This window comes from Macadamia integrifolia, chromosome 9 (genome assembly GCF_013358625.1).
Source record: "Macadamia integrifolia cultivar HAES 741 chromosome 9, SCU_Mint_v3, whole genome shotgun sequence".
In the NCBI taxonomy this organism is placed as follows: domain Eukaryota; kingdom Viridiplantae; phylum Streptophyta; class Magnoliopsida; order Proteales; family Proteaceae; genus Macadamia; species Macadamia integrifolia.
Genome location: NC_056565.1, coordinates 41,398,976 through 41,408,840, shown reverse-complemented (window position 1 = coordinate 41,408,840; position 9,865 = coordinate 41,398,976). Strand labels below are relative to the sequence as shown.

The 9,865-nt window shown below is 37.7% G+C and overlaps 1 pseudogene; it reads right to left on the bottom strand.

Moving 5' to 3' along the window:
- Window positions 1-2,584: 2,584 nt before the first annotated feature.
- On the bottom strand, window positions 2,585-9,674 carry LOC122089792 (annotated as a pseudogene).
- Between the last annotated feature and the right edge of the window lie 191 nt (window positions 9,675-9,865).

Here is a 9,865-nt window from a genome sequence, read left to right as displayed (position 1 = left end):
TTTTTTGATACTAGAAGAGAGTAAGATGGGGAGGCTTGGGTTATTGGAGAGGTAGTGGGGTGTAGTAAGAGAAAGGGAGGAAAAACGTGGGGATGAGGAAGGTGCTCGGTGGAGCTTTATGCGGCTCTGATACCATGTTGAAATAGTCTATTGGCATTCACATTAATGAGTGTACAATGGTGCTCTTATATAGAGATTACAATTATTGAGTTATAGACAAACTCTATGATCACATGTGGGATCCTATTCCAACTCTGCTATCTCATGAGGTAGTCTCTAGAGTTTGTGCTCACTGAAAATGCCTACAATGTAGGAGAGGTTGTTGAGTATGAGGATGACTCTAGAGGTTGAGTTCGAGTGGGACGCTAATTGCCCTGATACTCCTCCATAACTGATATTGTTCTTCTTCTTCTTCCTTGATTGGGAAAGGAAGAAGCTTAACTCTGGTGTCATTACGCATGACTACTAACTCCTATACACACAGGTTGAGGGCAATGCATTACGTACAATGGTGAAGTGCTTCCCCATTTTTTAATATGAGGGAACAGGTGAGAATGCTTCGTTGGTGGGATGTGAGAGGGTATATACATAACAACTTACACATTGATCATGTTTTATTTAAGGGAAAGGATTTCTTAACTCTTAAATCAATGCATGGATCACTAGAAGTATTAATAGAAATATTAGGGTTGGGATTACAATTTTGCCTTCTACCATGTCTAGGTGTGGAGATCACACTGCATTTTGTGCTTTTATTTTCCTTTATTTTAAATATGGACAAAAGAATCCTAGTCATGTGGCCCCTACGATTAGACACAGATGGTGACAAAATTACACCCTTACCCCTATGAAATACAAAAAAATCACTTTACTTTTATACCCTTATCTGCCTCCTCATTGGCTCCTGCACTGACACAAGACCTCTAAGTTAGGGATTGCTCTTTTCCAAGAAAAATGAAAAAAAGAACGCTACCTGCTACCCTTTAGTGTCTCCGCCAAAACATAGGGGGACGAAAATATCATTGGCTGCGCATTGACGTGTAAGTTTTTTTGCCCATAAAAAATAATTTATTTGTGATCATAAATCTTAAAGTTATACTTCTCTTGTTTTCTCAATTCAAGCCAAATTCGACTACTTCCCTTTTTTACAGCAAGAGAGGTGACTGTTCAGACGGTGATGGGCAGGGGGTGTGTGCTGCGCAGGGCGATGAGAGGGTGGAACGGGGCTGTCGAGTTGGGGAGAAAGGACAAAGGGGGTGGACCGGGTGGGATAGGGTGGGGGGCTTGTGGGAAAATCACTGATTTGGGTGGTTTTTGTAAACTCAAATAAAAAAAAAATGTGCATTTTGCCTTTTAGTTAAGTGAAACAATGAATGAGTAGTTCTGTAATAGCAAAACCTGTGTGTCATCATGTAATTTTCTCAAAACAATTCTTCTACAAAGCTAGGGTTTTCAAAGTTATATAACTTAATTTTTCCACTTCAATATCTAGAGAGAGAGATGTGAAATTAGTAACCTTAAGTTATGCCCAACCCACCCCCCACCCCCACTTACGGCCTTCACGCTACGATTACTGTGATGTGAGTTGTTCAAATTGGTTTTATCTTTCCCAATCATCTTGGCCGAAACTTGTATGCAGCACTTGTATGGAGGTGCATACATAAAGGTTTTGAACCCTTTCTTATTTGAATCTTAAGGGTAGGACTCTACCTTATTCTTGAACCCTCTGTTGAGCTCTACCTTGCTAGCATTTTGAAGGGGGACAAAGAAAACTTGCTGTCAATAGTCTTTTTTCGAAATTATACTGAACAGGTCAATCCTCCCCTCCTATTTGTTTTAACAACTAATCCTAAGGTCTCCTCGCCAAGATCTCCCTAGTGACGACAGAGGATTCAGAAGAAAATTTAGATTCGATAAGTAAGATATTTCGTAAGTATTTGCACTGCATGTTTGGGTTAGTATTAAGTTTTCTTTTGTAAGAGATTAAGTCAAATGCTGATTGCATAAAGAGTGGATCAAGTTTTCGTAGGATCTTGATCAATACATCACAAAGAAAAACCATATAGTGAATCAGATCGTGCAAGAATAGTTCTAAAAAACCTGATCCACATCCGATTGCATTAAGTTAGGAGTGCCTATCGCTTTAGAAACCCTTTGATTTGGTTATATTTGTAAGAATTAATCACAAGACTCATTATTCTAACAATCTAATCATAACATCATATGTCCATCGAAGAACTCGATATTAAATTTTCTTTAGAATTGATATCTCACTGTTGAATTCCATTAACTTATTCTTCAATCTTCCTTTGTGATCATTGGAATATTGGTTAAAATAAGAAGTTGGTATGGCACAAATCATTTCACCAGGAGACCATAATAGATTGATTTTTTTCTTTTTTTTTTGAATTGTAGCAGTGGAAATTTCAAAACCTTCATAAAATATATAGATCCACAACATGGGAAAGAAAGTAAGCTTAGATTTGGTGCAACTGTGTAAGAAGATTTACGAAGAAGTACAAAACAATTACTATTTTTATATAATTAGCATCAATTTGCTAATTTTTTTCTAAGAAAAAATTTACTAAATTGAGGGATCGTTCTCCTGCTCATCTGGAAATGGGAGGACCCACCTACTCACCCTTGCCTTTGCTATGGATACCTGTCGATCAACTTTGGTTGTAAGATTCTCTCTCTACTCTTTTATTTTTTTTAACGTATGAAGATTTTCTCTCTCTACTTTTTTATTTTTTAACCAAGAATTACTTTACCTGCTTGTCCCAATCAGTTCTGTAAATGAAACAAGCACCAAAGTTTGAATAAACGTGCCACCGATCATTCCCATCCATATTCCCTGTAATAATACATAGATAACCAATTAACTTGAATGACAATAAGAAATCATTATGTGCCCCAACACCACATATATTTTCATGTTCATTTCTTTTTTATTTTTATTTTTTGCTAACAACGGCTATTAGTCTCACGGGTCCATACTGACCCCACAATTGTATGAACAGGGTCATATCGGTGTTGAATGAAAACTATTTAACTTTCACTGAAAGTAGTGAAGAGCATTAAACACCCATGTATACGTGGCCCAAGGTGTGCCTAGTGGGAGTCGAACTTAGAATGTCCTAGTTTACGACTCGTCCCAAGTTCGTTGCTCACCAACTGCACTACCCCCGTGGGTTAATGTTCATTATTTTTAAATTTCTTTACGCTCCCTTTGTTTCAATTAGAGGATATTTTTGAAAATTACTATATTTAATATGGGAGGGGATTCCTTAAAAGACTGACTAACCCTTGCACCAACGTGTGAGGCAATCATAGTGCACGAGGAAAATCAATGTGAGTGAAATTTTTTGCATTCACAAAGGGTGGAATGATCATTTTTCTTTCCATTGTGTATAGGCATAGGAATCACAATAGTTTTTTTTTTTTTGAGTGAGTGAGGTGGGTGGGTGGGTGGGGGTTGGGGAGGTGGGGGGGGGGAGTTGGGGGAGGTGAAGGGAAGAAGAAAAGATTTTTTTTTTCTTGAAAAGAAAGGTGATTATTTGGGCATACCTTCACATCAAGATGGACAACATAATAAAGCAACAGCCCAAGAGGAAGCCCTTTGCAATAGTAGCAAATGATGTTGACATATGCTACTATGCTTTGCCATCCAGCGCCGACAGCCACTCCTATCCAAGATGTAAATAAGCAATTAGGAAAACGAAGAGAGAAAAATGTTAACGTTAACACTCAAATTTGTAAAGGTAATGATAAAATAGGGAAAAAGATTTCCACGTGTGCAGTATAGGGAGTTTTTTCACTTTGTCTCACATTGTGTCCATGTGAGTTTTATACTGATATTCTTTCCTCTCTGATCATTTGGGCTCCTATTAAATCATTCTCATGTTGTGATTGGTGTGGCGTAGGAGATTTTCTCCACTTGAGTAGCATAGGAAACCCTTGCTTGATAAAATATATTACATATATGATTTAAAGATCCGATCTCATACACATATGACCAAGTAATTTTTTCTGATGGCTACTGAAGATTGACTTGTAATGAGTTAAACAAAAAAAGTTTTTGGCAAATGATTTTATAAAATTTCGTAAAGATGTATATATAAATATCTACTCATGTGATAAGTTTCAGCTATATAACCCAAGAGGGTAGCACAGTTGGTGAGCAACGACCTTGATACGAATTGTAAACTTAGACATCCTAAGTTCGACTATCACTAGGCACACCTTATGCCATTCAAACTGGGGATGTTTAGTGATCTTTATTGCATTCAGTGAAAGTTGAATGATTCTCATTCAACCCTGATATGACTTGGTCCATGCGATTGTGGGGTCAGTGTAGATCTGCAAAACTAGTCAAGCCGAAGGCCTGGGTACCCGTCGTTAGCACAAAAAAAGTTTCAGCTATATAATGATTTGAAAAGTGAATTTTGATTTAGTCTATGTTGTGTTCCTTTGATGATAGATTTATAAGAAACTGAAATATGAAAAGAAAGAACGTTAAGAAACTCACCTGAGAGAACAGGTTGGATGCTGTTCAATAAAAGTGTAAAGGCCAACAAGATGGAGAGGTCCAAAAATGCATTAGCTACCTCCACACTATCCGAAAATATGTAAGAAACTTTATGTCTGAAGGCCATCACTAAGGCCCATAGCACAACCCCAGTTGTTAGGGAAGTTGCTACAACCACTTTGATCGCGAATTTTGCGGCTTTGGCACTTCTTCTCCCAAGCTCATTGGCGACCCTTACACTATTTTCATGAAGGAATTTAAATAGCTTAGTTCCCTTATGGTCCCTTTGGAAGAAAAAATAGATGCTAAAACATATTATAGGCTCATCACCCAGCTTGTTACTTTGCGAATCTAGTGCACACTAACTTTCAATTTCTGCACGAAGAGGAGGCACTAAGAGGTTAGTGGATTTACTCCTGTCACATGGGTATGTACGAGATTGTATTTAGTGTGTTCTCTTCTCCCATCGCTATCATTTTCCTTTATCCCATAGTGTGTGTGAGTAAAATCCCATTGGAGAGTTCATCATGTATAAACAAAAAAATTATATCCCATTTTGATATAAGAAAATTACGATGGGAATCTTTTCGTACCCAAAAAATTAAAAAATAGTAGAAATCTTTTCTACAAATGCATTATAGATGCCAACAATTATTTACTTGGCATGGTGCTCAAACTTTGTGGACAAGTAAATCTTTGATGGAGTTTGCCACATAGCGAATCAGCGCTTTGAAAAATCAAGGGCACAAAAGTATGCACAATAGTGATCAGAGTACTGTAGGACATGCGTGGACATACATGGGATGCGTGATAATACATGATAGGGTATTTGATTGAATTAGAATATGAAATTTGGCACATATATAATCTAGATCAATGACCAATGGTCAGAATATATAACCCCATCGTATGTCCATGTGGCAATATTCAAAGTGAGAGTGTAGAAAAGATTCCTACCATGGGCATATAGGAACCATGTATTTTTAAAGCTTGGTATGAAGTTTTAGGCGATGGAATAGAGCAATGACAATCCATATACCTCGCAGCCGCTAGGAAGCCAAACGAAAGCATCAACTCCCAACCATTGATATTAAGACTACAAAATAAGTATGAATTAAGGAAATTAAAATGGTTAAGAATAAAATTAAATCAATCAAAATTGCAGCTTTCATATGGTATCTTACCAAATGGAGAGAGCATCAATTGTAATTGCACCATCTTTGGTGTTCCCAGTGAACAGAATCAATGCTGAGTTGTACCAAATCTCCAAGCTGTTGATAATTAATATGGACGCTAAAACAGGTTAGAGACAACAACAAAAAAAAAAATTAACAACTATGTCCTCATCTTTGACCTTTAGGTTTGTATTTATTGGCTTCGTTGTTGTACTTTGCTCTTTTGTTTTGATATATTTTTCATTCATCTAAAAAAAACTTACCAAAGCATTACACCCGATGAAATTGATAATTTGAAAACCGGCCATAAGTTCAGAAAATGCTTGCATAGAGAATCCAGTCCATGTTTGCGGACAACCACTGTAGAAAATGAAGGTTAACTGACCGACTATCGGTACCCAACTAGCGATATTCATTGAGATCATAACGCCGGCGATGCCCAACCCTAACTTATCTATGGGGATCCAAGAGCAGAAACCGTGAAGGATTAGCGTAACAGCCGATAACCATGTAATGATCATGTTCTTGCTTTGGGTTTGAAGGTACATTTGGAGAGTGTAAAGGAAGGGATAGGAGAAGATTATGAGAATGTACCAAAGGGAAATGATGTTAGCCATAAGTGAACAAAATAGGGATAAGGAGTAGGAAGAATCCTGATTCAACCAACCATGATCTTTGCAGATGTATACCCAACATGTGATATTGTTTTGCTCCATATGCTTGGCCACATAGAGTCTCTAGTCCACTGGACATGCCCATCTGCAGGTTTTATGAGAAAGATAACTAATGGAGAAGAATGAAAATGAATACAAATTCAAACCATTGGTTGTATATTGTGAAATGGTTTCAAATCAATGTATGTCTTGAAAAAAAAAAAATTAGTATAGAAAGACATTCAGGGTGGTTATAGCAAACACCAAGAAATACGAATAATAAATCAAGACATATCCACACAACACAGAGATTTAACGAGGTTCACACACTGATGTGGTGTGATACATCCTTGGGTGAAGAAGAAGATGTTTTACTATGCAGAAGAGGAGAAAACTCGCCCTGAAATCCTAGCTCGAAAAAACCTTTAAATTACAATAACCATGCTTAACAAAACATTACTACATTATATACTCCAAGTTATGGGTCGACCCAACGGGTCGTAGACAATATGATCGAACCATACCGTAGGGGCGTATAGGCCCAACCCCTCTGCTTTCATCATAGGTCTCAGAAAACTTTCCATTCGGATCGCCACCAAAATATGTCGGAGTGGATCAATCTTCAAAACGGATCAAGAATTCTAAACAAACTTAACAAAGATTCTAGAGTTTTTCAATGTTATTCCCAACTCAGCAGTACACGTGACAACGATAACAAATGGATTTCTATTCCTTTTTTGTTCTTGGAAACTAAAAAACAAGAAACAAAGAGCACAACTGTTATCAGGTAGGACCTAAATGATCACATCATAAGGGAAATTAAAGAAACCAAATGAAGCATTATTTCCATTGTTTGTTCCTCCATAATAATATGAAGTAAGAGTCACGAGAGCATGGATCAGGATCTTGTACGAGAATGGCTCTTTTACGGTCTAATCCACAGCATTAGTCCCATACGACATACGAAAACCTGATCCTCTCTCGAGTCATGGGGCTCCCATAATCTGCAAGATTATACAAAGTACTAATGGCAACCTTATCTATGTATAAGTTGGGAATGGAGGAGGTGTGCAGTTACCAGTATTCCAATGGAGAAACGGGCAAGTAAATGGAAAACAACAGTGAGGGCTGCCAATTCAGTGTTTCCAATGTGGCCGATGAACACTTGAGCTATAATGACCACCCCAAACATTGATAATCTGGTCAAGATGGCAGGTCCTGCTACTATCCATACCTTCTTTGATTCTACCCACAATCTTTTCCATAGCTCCTTTTCCTCCTCTTCCCTGCCTGACTCAACTGGAAGTAGCTCATCCTTTGCTGCACTGTCCGTTACTCTTCTCAACTTCCACTATATCTCCCCTGATGTCAAGTATGTAAAGGAAAACACACACCACACACACACACATATATATATATATAGAGAGAGAGAGAGAGAGAGACCGGGAATGGTCCTTAGAAAATGCAGGGGAGAGAGAGAGAGAGAGAGAGTGAGAGACTTGAATGTTTTTTGTTTTTTGTGTTTTGGAATGTCGTTGAGAGTTTAGACCCACATCTAAGGTCAAAATTAAGCTCAATTATCATCAACTTGTTAGTTTGAATGGTCTCCCCCACCACCCCCCCCAAAAAAAAAAGTCCTGTACATTGCTGAAACAAAATATCAATCATTCGACAAAATATGAGATAAGAAAAGAATGGTTTAGTTAGCCTCACACAAAAGGCCCTATAGTTTAGTGATCAATCCCGTCTGAACACATCCCATGACATGAAACCATAAAACAGGAGAGAGGAGAAAAAACCATCTGACATGTGAGTAGACTGTTAACAATTACTTTAGTGAGGGTAAAATTTTTTGTTCCACAATCTCGATCTGAAATTTAATATGTAACAAATCCATATCATTCTTCCAAACATTCAAAATGGTCAAAATTTCTAGACCACCCTTCCACATATCCATGAGAAAAACATATGCAAGCTAAAATATTTTTTCCACATTTTTGTTAAGTATTGCCACTTTGGGGAAAGGGTTAAGGAGCCATGCCATTGTTCTTTCCTCATCAATTGTGGTAGTTGCCACTTACACTAGCACTAGGAAACAAATGTAAATTTTCAGTTTAGGATCTAAGTTTCCCTCTTCAGCAATGCTAGTACAACATCCGAGTTTAGCTTTTAACTTGAAAAAAAAAAAAGAGTGTCTCATCAATGTATGTTACCTTAGGCTGTGTTTGGTATAAACTATTAGAATGTATTCTAGCCTCAGAATACATTCTGGAGCTACAAAATGTTTTTTTTCTTTTTTGTACACGTTCACGTTCTGAATGGGTCAAGAATGGAACGAGGCCAAAAACCCATTTGGCCAAGTTTGGATCTTTTAACGATCCCTTTTAATGTCATTGTAACTTCGCTTGATATCATCATATAGAACATTTGGAATTGGGTCTATCTTTCAAGTCTATGCTATTGATTATTTTTTTAATTAAAAATCAAGTAGAATCAGACAGTTTTGCCATTAGTTTTCAAAGGCTGAAAGCACCTCAGGTATGCCTTGGACTGCGTATCTGAGGGCTCTCAACCCTTGAATTTGCATTACACTGTAGCACTACAGAGAAGCCCGCACGGTGGGGTGGGTGAGCTAATGGTGGGTTGGGATCTAGACTCTGGATTCAAAACAGTAGAGATGAAAGTGGAATCAGGGATGGGAGTATGGGAGTGGAGTTGAAAAGGGCGAACTTGGAATTATGTTTATTTTGGAGTAAGACTAACCCAACAAGGCACCCCAAACATTGCTTTTCAAAGGAAAATAAAAGCCACTTAAATAACGACAAATCTAAAGATCCTAGGAGGAAACAATGTGACAATTCTTGGCACAATCTGAAAACTACGAGAATGACAAATCTAAAGATCCTAGGAGGAAACAATGTGACAGCTCTTAACACAATCTGAACACTACGAGTAGAGGAAACCGCCTGAGTTAAAGCCCATCCTATCAAGAGCTGAAACTGAAGACCATAAGAGAAAGATAGAGTAGATACCAATAAAAAACTACACCTTTTTTCAGATAAAAAGCCACCCCAAAGGAGAAAAAGGAAAAGAAAACAGCTCCAGAAACAAAGTAAAATAATATCTACTCACAGAGCTGAAACTGAAGACCATAAGAGGAAACAATGTGACGGCATAATCTGAATCAACAACATGAAGACAGTTTGACCCTAGTTTTGATCTCAGAGTCAATAGAGCTCCAAATTTGATTGAAGATATGGGAAAAAGAAGTTCATCTGCGCTTATTCCTTTCCCATCAAATATGATACACAAAAGCATGGAAAGCCATCTTCACAACAAAGCTCACAGACCAATTTGCCCTTAATTTCCATTCCCAAAGCGCGCGCACACACACACACAAACACAGGCAACAGGCAAGACAAGTAAATCCACCTATTAGACACTTTCATGGAGAATATGGAAGAATGAGAAATAAAACAATTAGCAGTTAATTCACAAAAACAGAAGTA